Source organism: Caretta caretta, chromosome 11 (genome assembly GCF_965140235.1).
Source record: "Caretta caretta isolate rCarCar2 chromosome 11, rCarCar1.hap1, whole genome shotgun sequence".
NCBI lineage: Eukaryota > Metazoa > Chordata > Testudines > Cheloniidae > Caretta > Caretta caretta.
This window is the reverse complement of record NC_134216.1, coordinates 51,014,472-51,030,643: the sequence shown is the minus strand read 5'-3', so window position 1 is coordinate 51,030,643 and position 16,172 is coordinate 51,014,472. Positions and strand designations below refer to the sequence as shown.

At 38.1% G+C, this 16,172-nt stretch overlaps 1 long non-coding RNA gene across 1 annotated transcript in view; it reads right to left on the bottom strand.

The window, feature by feature from the left end:
• Positions 1-586: 586 nt before the first annotated feature.
• LOC142068564 (uncharacterized) overlaps positions 587-16,172 on the bottom strand; it is a 36,159-nt gene continuing 20,573 nt past the window's right edge. The window contains exon 2 of the long non-coding RNA XR_012664401.1: positions 587-2,522. This is a non-coding gene — a long non-coding RNA (uncharacterized LOC142068564). The remainder of the gene's footprint in view (positions 2,523-16,172) is intronic.

Sequence of the window (16,172 nt, the reverse complement as noted above, 5' to 3'; positions counted from 1 at the left end):
CACAACCAATTTTGCATTTGTGCCATGGGTCCCAACAGTCTGCCTCAAATTTGGTATTCATACTCAATCACTGCAGGTGGCATTATAATATAAACCTACAAAACAAGCATACGAAACTAAACTAAATTCAGAATTAAACAGAGTAACTAAACCACATTCACTATGCTCCCATGCAAAACAGTGTTAAGAAAGGTTTGCGAACATTCACTTTTAGTCCATGGGTTCTTTTAATGCTGTGATATTCTTTTCCTTTAAAACAAAATTCATTCTAATTTTTTTCTGTCTGTATGATCCTACTGCTCAGAATGTGTGAAACAGTGGAAGAAGTAAGGCCATAATATGAAAGAAGTTTTAACAAGCAAGTGGCAGGGCAAATGGGACTAAGAGCTGACCTTTTGTTACCTATTTCATAAATTCCTGTGTATAGGAGTTTTCATGTGCTCTAGAACTTGATTGTGGAAGATCACAGAGCATTCTGTAGTAAGTGTAACACTGAATTAAAAGAAATCCTCCGTTATTCTTTGTCAGATCGAATTATTCTAAAAACTTTCTCTGGTCATGACTAGAACTAGGACAGAACATACACTATACTTCAGAAATTTTATTGTTACTTCCAGTTTCATAGAAATCAAAAAGAGGGTTTAGACTCTGACTCTTTTTCCTCTGCTACTGTCTAGCCTGACTCTATAGTATTCTTACTCTTTTTCATTCTTATTTTTTATCCCACATATATTAACTCAATACAAAAGGAGATGGTGTAATAGTTAGCATTATTCCAAAATCCTGGTATGTTATTCTCAAGGATAGGTGAGAAATAAGTTTGTATAGCGTCTCGTGACTTTAGGTATAGCCCAGAGCAAGAGATGATATGTAAGCTTCACCACCTTAGGGGTACTAAGTATCAGAGGGGTAGCTATGTTAGTCTGTATCCACAAAAACAGCAACAAGTCTGGTGGCACCTTAAAGACTAAGATTTATTTGGGCATAAGCTTTCATGGGTAGAAAACCCATGTTTTCAGATGTATGGAGTGAAAATTACAGATATAGGCATAACATACACACACGTGGGTATCTGTAATTTTATGTATGCCAATATAAATTTACCTGTAATTTTCACTCCATGCATCTAAAGAAGTGGGTTTTTAGCTATGAAAGCTTACACCCTAGGGGTAGCTGAGGAAGCCATGTGCCTCAGAGCCATGGCTCTGAGGCACAGTTCTTACTTTCCTTCCTCCTTATTTTATGGAGAGAGGGAGTGGTAGTAATTTGCTACTGCCCCTTGCTCCAGCTCAGCTGCACTGGCCAGGAGAGCTGGCCAAAGTTTTTCGGATGAATAGTTTATTTGACAAAAAATGCAGTTTTAGTCAACCTCAAAATAATTGCAAATTTGATAGTAGTAATTCTGGCCACTCGCAAAAGGTAGCAGTTGGTGGTGCTGATTCCTTCCCCCCACAATTTGTGACCAACAGCCCAGCGGCTCTCACCTGGAATGTGGGAGAATCTGGTTCAAATCCCTTCTCTGGAACAGACTTTTTTCAATTCACCACAAATTCTGAAAAATTTCAGATTCATTTAATCCCTAACCTGTTTTTTCCCCCCAGCATTTTTTAGAACTGCCACCAAACTGAAAAATCAATTATTCATCCAACTCTCATGGGCGGCAAAGCTCCTGCCATTGCCTGCTCCTACTCACCCTCTGCTCCAGAAGTCATCTAAGCCATTTAGCTGGCCAGGGTGAAAAACATCCCCATCCCCATCCCCGCCTTGAGCAGCTGAGCTGGCCACTCAGGAGCAAAGTGCAGGGAGGAGAGGAAACACTGAGCAGAACAGGAGTTTGATGCCCCCAGGAGTTGATGCCCTGAGTGATTGTCCTGCTTGCCCCCTCCCCAGAACTGGTCTTGGTCTGTTCCAGGAATGAGTAAGTGGGCATGCAGCACCCCCTGCATAAATGAAATACAGAAACTTTAACTATGGGTTGGGATCTTCAACACCACATAGGTGCCCATAGATTTTGAAAGGCAGAACTAGCCACTAAGCACATAATGCCTATGGAAAGTCAATGAGAATTAGCTATCTAACTGCTGTCTGTGTCTTTGAAAATCTCTTGCCTACTGATTTAGGTTCACTTTCTTACAGTTCAATTTGATACATCATAAAGCACCCTCAAGAATTCTGTTTTGTATCCAAATATTGAAAGTAACATAGGTTTCCTATTTTCTCCTTTATTTTGCTCACTGATTATGTTAATACATAGATTTATCTTGCTAATTAATTGGTGAGTAACAGAATGCAGCTTTCCCTCTCCTCCTTGTTTTTAATTTCCAGTTTTATATACACATTGTTTAACAAATAATTATATTATCCTAGGTTGGGTAACATACGCCATTCAGGAAAGGCAGATGGGGTGAAACTTCCATTGACTTCAGTAAGGCCAGGATTTCACTTCTGGTTTCTGCAGCACTCAGATGTCTCTTCCAGAATTGGTTCTTGTAGGTCTGCTTGCTTTCAGCAGATTTCATTTGCTGCAATGGGAGACAGAAAAATATGGTTGTGGTTCAAGAACTAATGTTAGGGAGGTTGGTACTTTGTAGAGGTCTGCTTTTCTGTCTAGGAACGGGATCACACCTTTCAACCCTTTTTGTTAATGCCTGTACATGTGTCAAGGTTCCTTCCCCACTCTGAATGCTACGGTACAGATGTGGGGACCTGCATGAAAACCGCCTAAGCTTATTCTTACCAGCTTAGGTTAAAACTTCCCCAAGGTAGAAACTATTTTACCTTTTGCCCTTGGACTTTCGCTGTCACCACCAAACGTCTAACACTGGTTACTGGGAAAGAGTTCGTTTGGAAACGTCTTTCCCCCCAAAATCCTCCCAAATATTACCCCCCCTTTCCTGGGGAAGGTTTGATAAAAATCCTCACCAATTTGCATATGTGACCACAGACCCAAACCCTTGGATCTTAAGAACAATGAAAAAGCATTCAGTTTCTTAAAAGAAGAATTTTAACAGACATAAAAAGAATCACCTCTGTAAAATCAGGATGGTAAATACCTTACAGGGTAATTAGATTAAAAACATAGAGAATCCCTCTAGGCAAAACCTTAAGTTACAAAAAGACACAAAACCAGGAATATCCATTCCATTCAGCACAGCTTATTTTCTCAGCCATTTAAAGAAAATGGAATCCAACGCATATCTAGCTAGATTACTTACTAAGTTCTAAGACTCCATTCCTGTTCTGTCCCCGGCAAAAGCATCACACAGGCAGAGAGAGAGGGGGGCTTTGTTTCTCCCTCCCCCCAGCTTTTGAAAGTATCTTGTCTTCTCATTGGTCATTTTGGTCAGGTGTCAGCAAGGTTATCTTAGCTTCTTAACCCTTTACAGGTGAAAGGGTTTTTCCTCTGGCCAGGAGGGATTTTAAAGGTGTTTACCCTTCCCTTTATATTTATGACAACATGGAAAAATATATTGTTTTAGCATGAATTAAAAAAAATTCTGATTTCCTTTCCTTTCCTTTTGAGATATCCAAGGCTTTTCCTTGATAAAAGTGCTAAACCTGGCAAATGGTATTTCAGAATACAGGTTTTTCTTTGCAAAGAGTATGTTAGATAATCTGTATGCTTTACTTTAAAATGAAAAGTTAAATATGATTTCTATTGCTTCCATGGGAATTTTTAACTTGAGGAAAAAACTGCTGTGCCCAGTTCTTAGGGGCTAATCCTGGGAATGTACTTTTATGTGTAAGCCTTATTCAGGACTAGTCACACTGAAGTCAATAGAACTACTTGCATGGATAAGTATTTGCAGGATCACCCCTTATTTTACACTTTGTCTCCCATAGCCCAGGGTTCATACTAGCAAGTCAAAGAAAGCTAATTGTTAAATGCACTGCAAGGAGCAGTAGCAATAAGCTCAAATCTCACATTAAAAAAAATTGTTTACATTCATCTTAGGTCTTTTTACTGTAACTGAAAATTGTCTGTTCCCCCTTCTGCAGCCTCCCAGTCTTTCCAACGCTCATGAATCAACCTCCCTTAAATAAAATACCTGCTCAGCTTCTAGTCATGCTCAATGCTCGGACACAATTATTGTAGCTGTACGTTTCAAGCTCTGCTGACACAGGGACAGGAGGTAATTTAGTTGCCCTTTCAACGATTACCATAGAGTCTGAAGTCACTCCAGCTGATCCCCTCAGGGGATCTTATCATAATCACTGCATGTCTGAGATAATTACAAGTGTGTCTGCTCCTTAAATTCATAATTAATTATTTTTAATTTCTCAGCCTCTCCTTTAAGGGAGTGAAGGCGGAACAAGAGGTAAAGTACGTTGTTGTTAGAATGGCACAATCACAACTGACATCATGGCAAGTTTGGAGGAATGAATTGCCTGTATCGTGAAAGAACCAATTCTCATTTACTAATATGTTGTCAAAAAGCTCCTCCACCTCCCTGGCCTGCTGTCATACTAAGGAGCCACGTGTCAAACTGAATTAATAGAACTGTTTTTCTTTTTGTTCTGGCCACTTCATATGGATTAGCTGTAATATAAATTAAAGGGAGAATTAATGTAATAAAGAGATAATTATATGGGAATTTACAAATGAAGATCACTGGTAGCTTGTATGGTATATTACAAGTACTTTTGATGTTGTTGGGACTGAAAGGAAGAGAACTCCCAGATCCCAACACATACATTCATCATTTTAATCAGTGAAAGGTGGTTATCTGTTTAGTTGAATCAGGAGAAAAAAGCAACTGGATTGGTCAGAAAGTTGAAAATACTTATTCTTTCAAATATCTTGGCTACTACCATTTTTTTCCAGAAATAATCTTCCTGTAGCAATGTGTTCAATACTGATACCCTGCAGCTCTTAGTATCATTTCATTTTCCAAGTCGTTACCAGTCGGCATGGATTCATGAAAAGTACAGGAGTTCTGTACCAATTTATAGCAGTGGGGAAAAAAATTATTGCTATATAAAACCTATTACAAAATAAATGTATTTTATTGTTATACAAATCATTTTTACTACGATGACACAGAACTTTTATTTAGATACATCCTTGGCTATGATGCTGCCACTGTGGTATTTAAGAGTCTCTCTAACAATAATGAATTGGTTTTCACAATACTCCTGAGACATAAGGAAGGATTATTATTCCTCCTATTTTAGGTTTCAGAGTAACAGTCGTGTTAGTCTGTATTCGCAAAAAGAAAAGGAGTACTTGTGGCACCTTAGAGACTAACCAATTTATTTGAGCATAAGCTTTCGTGAGCTACAGCATCCAATGAAGTGAGCTGTAGCTCATGAAAGCTTATGCTCAAATAAATTGCTTAGTCTCTAAGGTGCATCCTATTTTAGAGATGTGAAACTGAGGCGCAGAGGGTGAAATCCTTGCCCCAGTGAAGTAAATGGCAGAACTCTCATTGACTTCCCTAGGATCAGGATTTCACCCACACAGATTAACACCAACATTTTCAAAAGCATGCACTGCCATAGGTAGCCTGTTGCATGCTCCGTTGGGGCTCCATTCCTGTTTGTGCATATAGAGCATTTTCAGAACTCAACACTGATTCCCTTAAGCTTAGAAAATGCTTCCCATTTCCAGATAGGGTGACCAGATGTCCCGATTTTACAGGGACAGTCCTGATTTTTGAGTCTTTTTCTTATATTGGCTCCTATTCCCCCCCCCCATCCCCTGTCCCAGTTTTTCACATTTGCTGTCTGGTCACCCTGTTTCCACAACACCTTGTAACTTTAGTTGCGGATCAATCTGCTGTAATAAAAGTATATGTTACACCTCTGTTATTTATATTTATTACATACTTTACAGACTCAAATACTCAAATTTTCCAATCCCCTGTCATTTGCCCAAACTCTCCCCTTTGAAGATTCCCCTGCATGTGACTTTCTCAGTGTCGGGCAGGACATCTGACACACAGCTGAAATTAGAACCCAAAAGTTTTGAGCCATAAAACCATCCTTCCTGTCTTCTTCAGCAGCCAGGAAAACTGCTTGTAAATTTATAATTATACCATTTTTCAAAACCATCCCACCTCCCCTCACTAAAATGTGATATCTGGACCCCTATCAAATACGCCACACCAAAGCAGAAGACCAAATATAAGAAAAAACAGTTCCCCAGGAAACAGGTAATCCATTGTATGTTCTTCTCATTCCCACCCTCTCAAATGACATGCATGGAGGTTTTCTGTTCTGTTTTCAACAGTGATTTTGTGAGGAATAGCAATTTTATGATTTTTCAGATCAAAATACTAGGAGGAAGCATGAGCTTACTCCTAGTATTACACCAAATTAATAGATTAAGCCAAATCCTGCTCGCCTTCCAGACACTAACAGTTCCATTAATTTACATGCTGCTAGCCATGTAAGTTAAGGGAAGAGCATTTGGCCTACTAGCTGTCTGGAATTAATTTCTCTGAAAATTCAAAGCGGATTAGGCCATCCTGCAGTCTGTAACACTCATTGATGTTAACTGCAAGCTCTCGTTTGGGTTTGTTTACTTAGTATTTTAAGATTAAATATAATGCTTTGGTAGGAAAAATGTTCAAGTCTCTCACCAATTGTAAATTACTCAAAGGATTAGCTTCTGACTCTGTGAGCTAAGTTCTTCAATTTACCTAGAAAAGCGGTGATGAAAACTGGTAGAAAAGTGAAAAACTCCAAAGTAATCTTCTCAGTAACCTAATCCAATCGTCTAAATTAACATGAAGAGGTTTCTGGAGGGGATATTGCTACACATTATTGCCTCTTAGCTGCTCCCTCACCAGCTACTGCTGAAGAGAATCAGTAAATTACAGCACATAACAGTGCAGCCTTAGAATTCAAAGAAAATATTTGATTAAATTTAGAAATAACTCTACAGTAGCAAGAACTCTACTGCTACTGTACATTTCCCACAACATATAATTTGTTATATTCCTTCATAGAGAAGCCACAAAATCCCAGTGTCAACACCAGAAATATGAAGAAGTTCTAATCAATTAGGTTTCAGATCAACTCCCCTTGAGTTAACAACAATATTATGACATACAATCCATTCAAGGAAAGAGCATTTGGTGCAGTATTCAGATTTTACCACATGACAATGCATAATAAATGATAGAATGTGTAGGCCAAATTCATCCTTCAACAAAGGTTGAATTTGGCTCTTAAAATTAGAGTAATTCTTAATTTTTTGAAGATCAATCTGCTGTAATGTACAAGTATATGTAGCACCTCTATTATTGATGATTTATTTTTAATGCATACTTTACAGTATCAAGCAATTTTATATTACACTTCAAGAGTCAGAGCCTTAACTTCAATTGATTCACACTAGCTAATTGAGTTATGCTAATTTCCACAGCTGTGGATCTAGTATTCTGAGAATTTTTTTTAAACATTTCTTTCAGCCAAGTCTAAAACTACAAAATCAGGCATGTCCTGAGCCAAAGTTTGAATGAAATGATACATGATCAAATTCCTTGGATTAGCAACCTGGATTTAACATACTATTGTTGGGGAAATGGTTCAGTGAAATTAGCCTAGCCCTGAACCCTAGAGGCACAGTATCTTTATGCAAATTGTATTCATTTGGGGGTCACCAACCCCTTTGCTAGAACTAAATCATGGAGTATGACTGTCCTTTCATTAATTCATCTGTTTTGGTTGTCTGATGCAGGCCATCCCAATGACAAACATAAAAAATAAAACCCTTTATACTGATCTTCCAGTTCTTGCCAGCTCTTGTCATGCATCCAGTATTTTAGAATTCTACCTCCTTACCTTGCAGTATCATAGCTTTAAGTCGTATGAATACAGCAATCTAATACTAATTGTTAAATAACACACAGTTCTGACGTAAAGAAAACATGACTTTCTTCCACAACGTCTCATGTGGAACGTCAGTGACACTTAACTCCATTGGAGCCCAATTTTAATCTATAGTAAATATCTGGGGTGAAATTCTGGCAAAGCTCCTTATCGCTAATCAAAATTCTGTGTCCAAACAAATCCAACATCTTAATGGGGTAGAAGAGTAGAAGCTTGAAATCTGAGTTTAGGTGCAAGGCAGCACAGTTAAGTATCTCTGTAAACTTTGCCATTTTCAGTTCTTCGTTTTATCGCATGCAATTGAGACAAGTAAGCCTTAGAATGTAAGATTGGGTTTGGGTTTGGACCTGCAGTGCCAGTGGAGCATGTGTCTTCTTAAGTGGTATGTGATTTTATTGACTTTGTATCAGTCTCAAAACAATAGGTCTATCAGGCTGCCTACCATCAGGTGACAGACAACTGTGTATTTGTAATATACGTGCATTTTCATCAATCAAAGTCAGCAGACTGACTACCATTTCACCTTGGACATACTGATATGCACACAAGGATGAAATCTGTACCAAAGAGCAATGGAAGGCACCTGAGTTGGGAAAACAGATCTGGCAGGATGAGTCACCCATCTTTACTTTTTTTTAAAAAATAACAACAATTTCTACGAGTCTGACAATCTTAAGGCTAGTTTACTTAAAAGCAGAGCAGAATTTAAAGCTAGAACTGTAAGAAGTTAAAGCCACAGGGACTTAATGATCTAGGAGATGGGCTATATCTCACACTGAGGCATGTGAGAATTACAGTGAGAAATAGAGCAAGGGGATTTGCTTGGGAGTGCTTGGAGGCCTAGAGATCTGCTCATTAGAGCCAGGGGCATGAGTCAGAGAAATCTTGGAGTCTACTTTGAGCTGTAGCAATCACTGTGGGCTGGAAAGGACTCCATCTCCTGCATAACTGTACTAGATCTCCCGGAATTAGTAGCTTCAGATGCTGAGAGAACAGAGACTGCACATCTCACACAACCCTCATGAGGAGAGTGGAGATGGGGAGGGGGGTTGAGAGGGGTGGAACATGGAGGATTCAAAGGGGGACTTCAGTGATATTTTTGTTTACTAAAAACAAGGGCAACTGTTGGTTGGGAGAAGGAGGGGGTTGAGCAATGCCAATTTTCCAGAGTCTGGCTCACATTGAACAATTCCCATTGATTTATACCCATTTTATAAATGGATAAAGCCGTAGTTTTCAAACTTGGATGCCTAATATCAGGTTTTTAACTTCATATTTAGACATCTAATTGAAAATGATTTTTCAGAAAAGCTGAGCACCTTTAATTAATTGTGGTTGGAACTGTGTACTGCAGTCTTGCAAAAGGTGGCACAGGCCAGGTCTATATTACAGACCTATATTAGAATAACTACGTTGCTCAGGGGTGTGAAAAATCCACCCCCCTGGACAATGCAGTTATACTGAGACAGCGCTATGTGAACGGGAGAGCTTCTCCCATCAACACAGGTATCCCCTCTCAGGGAGGTGAATTAACTATGCTTATGAGAGAAGTTCTCCCACTGACATTGTAGCATCTTCACTAAAGCACTAAAGTAGTGCAGCTGCATTGGTGTAGCAGTTTAGTGAAGATAAACTCACTGGGGCCACTCTCTCCCTTTGTTACTTGTAGCTCAGGAAGGCACCTCCAGTTTGTAATTTGAGTAGTTTGAGATTTTACCCACAAGTCTTGAGATATTTGGCGTGTTTTCTTAAAGCTCCAGCTACTGGAGTCATGTGATTAAATGAGACTCTCAGCTTTCATTTACAGGAAGAAAGTTTGAAGAGAAAATCTTGAAAATGTCAACCCTAAAGGCTTAGAAAACAGAAGGTGAATATAGAGAACCTAAACTTTATTTTTTTCTTCATGATTTTTCAGGCAATCTCATGTTTTTTGTGGCCTAGCTCATAACTCCTAGAAATATCATTATTCTGTATGCGGAGTTCTAGCTGCTAATGGTGTGATACAATTTATATCTTTCCCATTTAATTGTTTCTATTTCAAAAGCCTTGTAAGGAAGTTTGGGACCTCTGTCCCCTTATTGTGCCATATAGTGTCCTATACCATATAAAATATTCAGGTTTCAGAGCAGCAGCCATGTTAGTCTGTATCCGCAAAAAGAAAAGGAGTACTTGTGGCACCTTAGAGACTAACAAATTTATTTGAGCATCCACTCCCAGTCTTTATTCAAGCCTAATGTAATTGTGTCCAGTTTGCAAATTAATTCCAATTCAGCAGTCTCTTGTTGGAGTCTGTTTTTGAAGTTTTTTTGTTGAAGAATTGTGACTTTTAGGTCTGTAATCGAGTGACCAGAGAGATTGAAGTGTTCTCTGACTGGTTTTTGAATGTTATAATTCTTGATGTCTGATTTGTGTCCATTTATTCTTTTACGTAGAGACATATTCAGTTTCCAGTGCAAATTCTTGTATTTGTGAGTTTAAAATTCACTATCTGTATACATTCATGATAACTTGATCACTTAGATACTATAGATATGTAATTGTTGCTGGAGCACATCATTTTTAAAATCGAATGAATGCTCACAAATTTTTTCTTCAGTTTTTGTGCATCTCTAATAGAAAGCATTATTCAGCTTTGCTGTCCAATGAGCTTTTTTTCCAGAAGGGCACCACTATGATAATGAATGTAAGAAAATGGAACATATTACCTGCAGCATGGCTATACTGCCTTCTAACTTGACTTAAAAAGTCCCAAGAGCTTACATAAAATTAGATCAATATCCATGTCAGGACTACTTTTTAAAATACAATATATGTAGCAATACATATATTGACTTCTAGTTTTCTTCAGCCAGATTTATTGTCGCTCACATTAAATACTGACATTGCCGAAGCTTTGCTCAATATGTACTACTTTGGTCAATAAATGATTATATTAAATTCAACTGCAGCCAATATCTACTGTTTATTTGCTAGCTGAGGTATCAGGAAAGAGAACCCAAAGTTGCTGTGGAAAGGCCAGTATTGGGTGTTTTACAGACTATGTTCCTAACCCTAATGTTAATGCCTTTACTGTAAATATAATTGCTTTTTGAACACTCTCTGGTCTTCTAAACTATTGATGATGATTTTAGCTGCAAGCATGACACACTGAGTCAAATTCTCTGCTGGTGTATCTCCACTGAAGCCAAAGGAACTGTGCCAGCAGAGAACTTGGCCCCATGTCTGCCTTCCCCTTCTGACTAATACTACTATTCTTCTATTCCTACGCTTACTTTTTCTAGGTTCACCATGTACTTTCCTGTACATGTGACCTGCAGTGCATCTATCCCTACTTGTCTAATGTATAAATATTTAATAATGTATAAATATTTATACTTGTCTAATGTATAAATAAATAGAGTCATATGGTGCCAATTTTGTTTTACATAATTTCTACCATGAATCTCCTCAGCCTTTTGTATCAATTTCTTCAATGTTCTTTATGATATTTTCACTGTTTCAGGGCTTATTCCATCCTTAGCTCATCCTGCAGTGATTATATTATTTTATATTGTAAGCTTGTGTAATCAGAGTATCCAATAGGCAGCTTGAATAGCAAGAATGCAAAAATAAAATAAACCTATTAGATAAGGGATAGAATGAGATCAATCAAAAGGAATGGAACATAGGTTCATAACCTTAGATGGTCAGTTTTGAAACAACTAGAAGGATATAATTTGACATCCATTCTTGTATGAACTCCATAAATATATGTATATGTATCTTCATAGATATGTCATATATAGAGTCACCAAGGGAAAGAGAATGCTTAACCAAACTTTTCCATATCTATTGTCATAGGAATGCATTTGAAATTATTTCATTTCCATAATGATGGTATTTTTAGGAAAATATTTACAAAGATCATTAGAAAACGGTGTTAGTTTGAAAACAGATAGTAGTCATAGTAGCACTTCAAGTATTTGTTACAAGAACTTCCAGGAACGACCATAGAGATTTTAGAACTGCTCCTATGACCATTATACTCTATAATTAACAACTACCTGTTTATAAGTGCTGGAATCTTACAAGATATGTAAGATATGTGCACTGGTTCAGTTGAAAAAGAACTTATCTGACATTTTGGAGAAAGTTCAGATCAAACCCAATTTTTTTTTTCTTTTTGAGGTTCAGAATAGTTTAGGTACACTTTTATTGTCTCTTCCTCTGTTTTTACATTTTTCTTCACTTTCTGGTTTCAGCAGAATGTTGGCAGCAATTCCAGCACTGCTTGTAATGGCATGACACAGTGTGAGTAGCTTAGGGCTAACTCTCCACTCTTTGTACGTGGTAAGCATCCCCTACCTGAGCCAAAGAGACGAGATAATTGATTAAGTAACAGGTGATTAAACAAGCAAAAAGAGGATTCAACTCCTCAGCTGAGGATGGTTGAAAGAGAAGAGGGTAAGGGAGGGAAGGCTGGAAGGAGCCCAAAATCTAATCTGTCTCCCCGTCCTGTCCTGTGCCTTGGTAGTGAGTAAAAGCTTGTGAAACCGCTAAATGCTGTGTGGAACAAGCACTTGTAAAGTATGTTGTAAATAAAGCCTATGGTGTTGAACTTGCCTCTGGTGTGTGTGTGAGGACTGTTTTCAGGAAGGAATCCAGGTTGAGGGAATGAAAAGATAGAACACAAATTGCAAGAGAGCACTTATTCTGGCAATATGCAGAATCCTGCCTGAATTTACAAGGTAGTAAATATAGTAAATCCTGACTACTCCCCTGCTAGTAGTCTCATTCTCAGCAAATATGTATGTTTCATGTAGCACACAGATCTCACCAAAAAGAAGCAGACAAACTCCCAGTTGCTTTATTAAATCAACTTGGAAAGTATCAATGGCCAAGACCTAAGAAGGAAACAAATATAAAAATACACTGAGATAGATTTTTAACATAGATGTATTGGATCAGGTCACACAGCCTATTGCAGCTCTGTAGGTAGGACACATTAAAAGTAAAGCAAAGGTGGAATGAGCATATTAGTCTGATCACATTACCACATGGTAGTGCACTGAAGACTGTATTGACAGCTTACAGAAAAAGTGCAGTGCTGGACCTGCAAATACTGGGTCTTTCACATCTCTCTCCAGCTTTCAGGCTTCATCCTCCTTTCACTCAATTAATGGCAAAACCCCCATTGACTCCAATAGGAAGAGGAAGTGGCTCCCAGTTAGGACTGTGTTTTATCATCAATATTACAATTTATTTAACATAGGATATATTGGTCCAGATCCTCCGCATGTGTAGAGTAGTGTGGCTCGATTAACTTCAGAGGAACTATGCCAGTTATACCAGCCAGGGATTTGGCAGAGTTTCTTTAATTTAGGAAAACTCTGATGGTCACTTACCAAAGAAAAATGACAAACTAAGGTCCGGGTCCTGCAAAGACTATGAAGGTGCCTAACTTTATGCATTAACTTCAAATTCTACCAAACACAGTCAGTAAATAAGGCAAGTTACACACAATATACAAAGGCAGAATAATATGCACGCACAGGTTGTCCTATAAGAAGTCAACATATACTACATTTAATATAGTGGCATCAGGGATAGTATAGTTATGTGGTATTCTAAGTTTAGGAAAATATTGTGGTTTCTCAGATGCCACTGTGTGGTAAACATTGGCATCTCCTGATAGCTTAATAATGGCAATCTGTGGATATGCATTAAGTAGTATGCATGCTGAAGATTATGTAAGGATTGTATGTTTTAGCACTGTGCTTTATTTGGACTACCCTTGTTTCTTTGGGTTAGATCTCACACATCAGGAGGCAATTTTAGGCCCCAGTTCTTCAAAAAAAGGGAAATCTGTATGTGATGTACAAAGAGCAGCCACATTTAGGAACTATGTTCTAGATGGGGGAGAATATCCAAACCAGTCTGAATCTGAATAATGTTGGTTTGGCTCAGGTTTGGGTTTTGCTTTTATTTGCCCTAATTAATTTGTTCATCCTTATTTATTATGCTTTCCATTTCTACTTATTATTAACATGCTTTGTTAGGCTTATTTTCCTCATTAACTTTTATTGTCCATAAGGAATAGGTATTTATGTATGTAACAATTTCTGAAACTGTGCTCCACAAATTTCAGCCCATCAGAAACACAAGTCAGTTTGTTCAGAATGGATGCTTTCATTTTTTTTAAAAAGCAAGCTTCTGGCCCTTATCAAAAAGCATGTGATTGTGAGCTGTCATAAATATAAAGGGAAGGCTAACCACCTTTAAATCCCTCCTGGCCAGTGGAAAAACCCTTTCACCTGTAAAGGGTTAAGAAGCTAGGATAACCTCGCTGGCACCTGACCAAAATGACCAATGAGGAGACAAGATACTTTCAAAGCTGGAGGGGGGGGAACAAAGGGTTCTCTCTGTCTCTGTGTTGCTTTTGCTGGGACCAGAGCAGGAATGCAGGTCAGAACTCCTGTAAAGGGTTAATAAGCAATCTAGTTAGATATGTGTTAGATTCTGTTTTGTTTAAATGGCTGATAAAATAAGTTGTGCTGGATGGAATGTATATTCCTGTTTTTGTGTCTTTTTGTAACTTGAGGTTTTGCCTAGAGGGATTCTCTATGTTTTGAATCTGATTACCCTGTAAGGTATTTACCATCCTGATTTTACAGAGGTGATTCTTTTACTTTTTCTTCAATTAAAATTCTTCTTTTAAGAACCTGATTGCTTTTTCCTTGTTCTTAAGATCCAAGGGTTTGGGTCTGTGATCACCTATGCAAATTGGTGAGGATTTTTATCAAGCCTTCCCCAGGAAAGGGGGTGTAGGGTTTGGGAGGATTTTGGGGGGGAAAGACGTTTCCAAGCGGGCTCTTTCCCTGTTATATATTTGTTAGACGCTTGATGGTGGCAGCATTAAAGTCCAAGGGCAAAAGGTAAAATAGTTAGTACCTTGGGGAGTTTTTAACCTAAGCTGGTAAAAATAAGTTTAGGGGATTTTTCATGCAGGTCCCCACATCTGTACCCTAGAGTTCAGAGTGGGGAAGGAACCTTGACATGAGCCATTGTAGCAAAGTTTTAATCTGGGAGGCTGATGGCCTGAAATAATAGATCTGAGGTGGTATGTACAGTCCTTATTCATCTAAATGGAATGTAAACTATTTTACTGCTGATTATATTAGCTTCAACTTTGTTCCCTTGATGGGTTCAAAATGTTGGTTGTTTGCAGGTCCATTTTTAGATCACCTTGAAGCTAAAACCAAAGTTCTCTAGAGCTTATTCACAATGCTTCAATACCCGTTTTGTGAAGGAAACCCTTTGGAGCTCTATAAATGCTTCCTAGAGTTATAGGAGAAGGCAGCTAATCTGAACATATCCCCATGATCAACTAGCAGACTTGGACTTGCATTCTGCAGTGCACATGGCCACCTCTAAGATACAGCTGGATCTCAGGAAGTTGACTTTCGTCTTTTCATGGACACTCCACACCTTGAAATCTTCAAAGCATATTGTGTCTACTTTATGTGAAGTTCTGCATGCACTTACAGTACATCACTCTATATTAATAAAATAACTGTATTCATTTTTCATTAAAATTCTATGTAAATGTAGATGCAGATTAGGTGCAGCATTTGGGCTCCTGCCATGTTGTCAATGCAATCCCTAGTACAGCAAAAGTTATGGTCTAAAGTAAAAAAAATAAATTCATGCAGGTCTATAAAATAGAGGGGTACCTCAATGTAAGTATACTTTACCCTAAGCTTCCAAATTACATTACATTTAGAATTTCCAAATCTGTGGATCCATCTAACTCTTACTTTATTTATAAACCACATAGAACAACTAATAAATAAAGTTAATTTCAAAGTGATTTTGGGGTGAGTACCAGAACATAGTCCAATGAATATCAGGCATTACTAATATGTTTTGGGATCTGATTGCCCTTAGCTGCCTATGAACACGAATTCCTGCTGGGGAGGGGAGGGGAAGGAAAGAAGCACAATTTGAGCCTTTTCAGGTACATATAATTAATCAGATCAATATATATGGAATCTTCCTATCCGGTCTCAGTATTGCACTATTGATTGTAGATTCAGAGCACTCGAGTAACTCTAGAAACCTATACTATAATATTTAGTTGCCTAAATATGGATTTGGGAGCCTAACTTTAAGCAACCAGATTTAAAATGTTGGCCTTAATATTTTTTTTTAATGCAAAAGTTTAGGTTTTGGAATGAGAGATTTTAGCCATGAGGGAAAAGTACTGGCTTGCACAAAGAACAGGTCCAAACTGACCTTTGGCTTTAAAAGCCCCTCTTACCTAGTGCAATACCATTGGGGTTACAAGCTTTAAT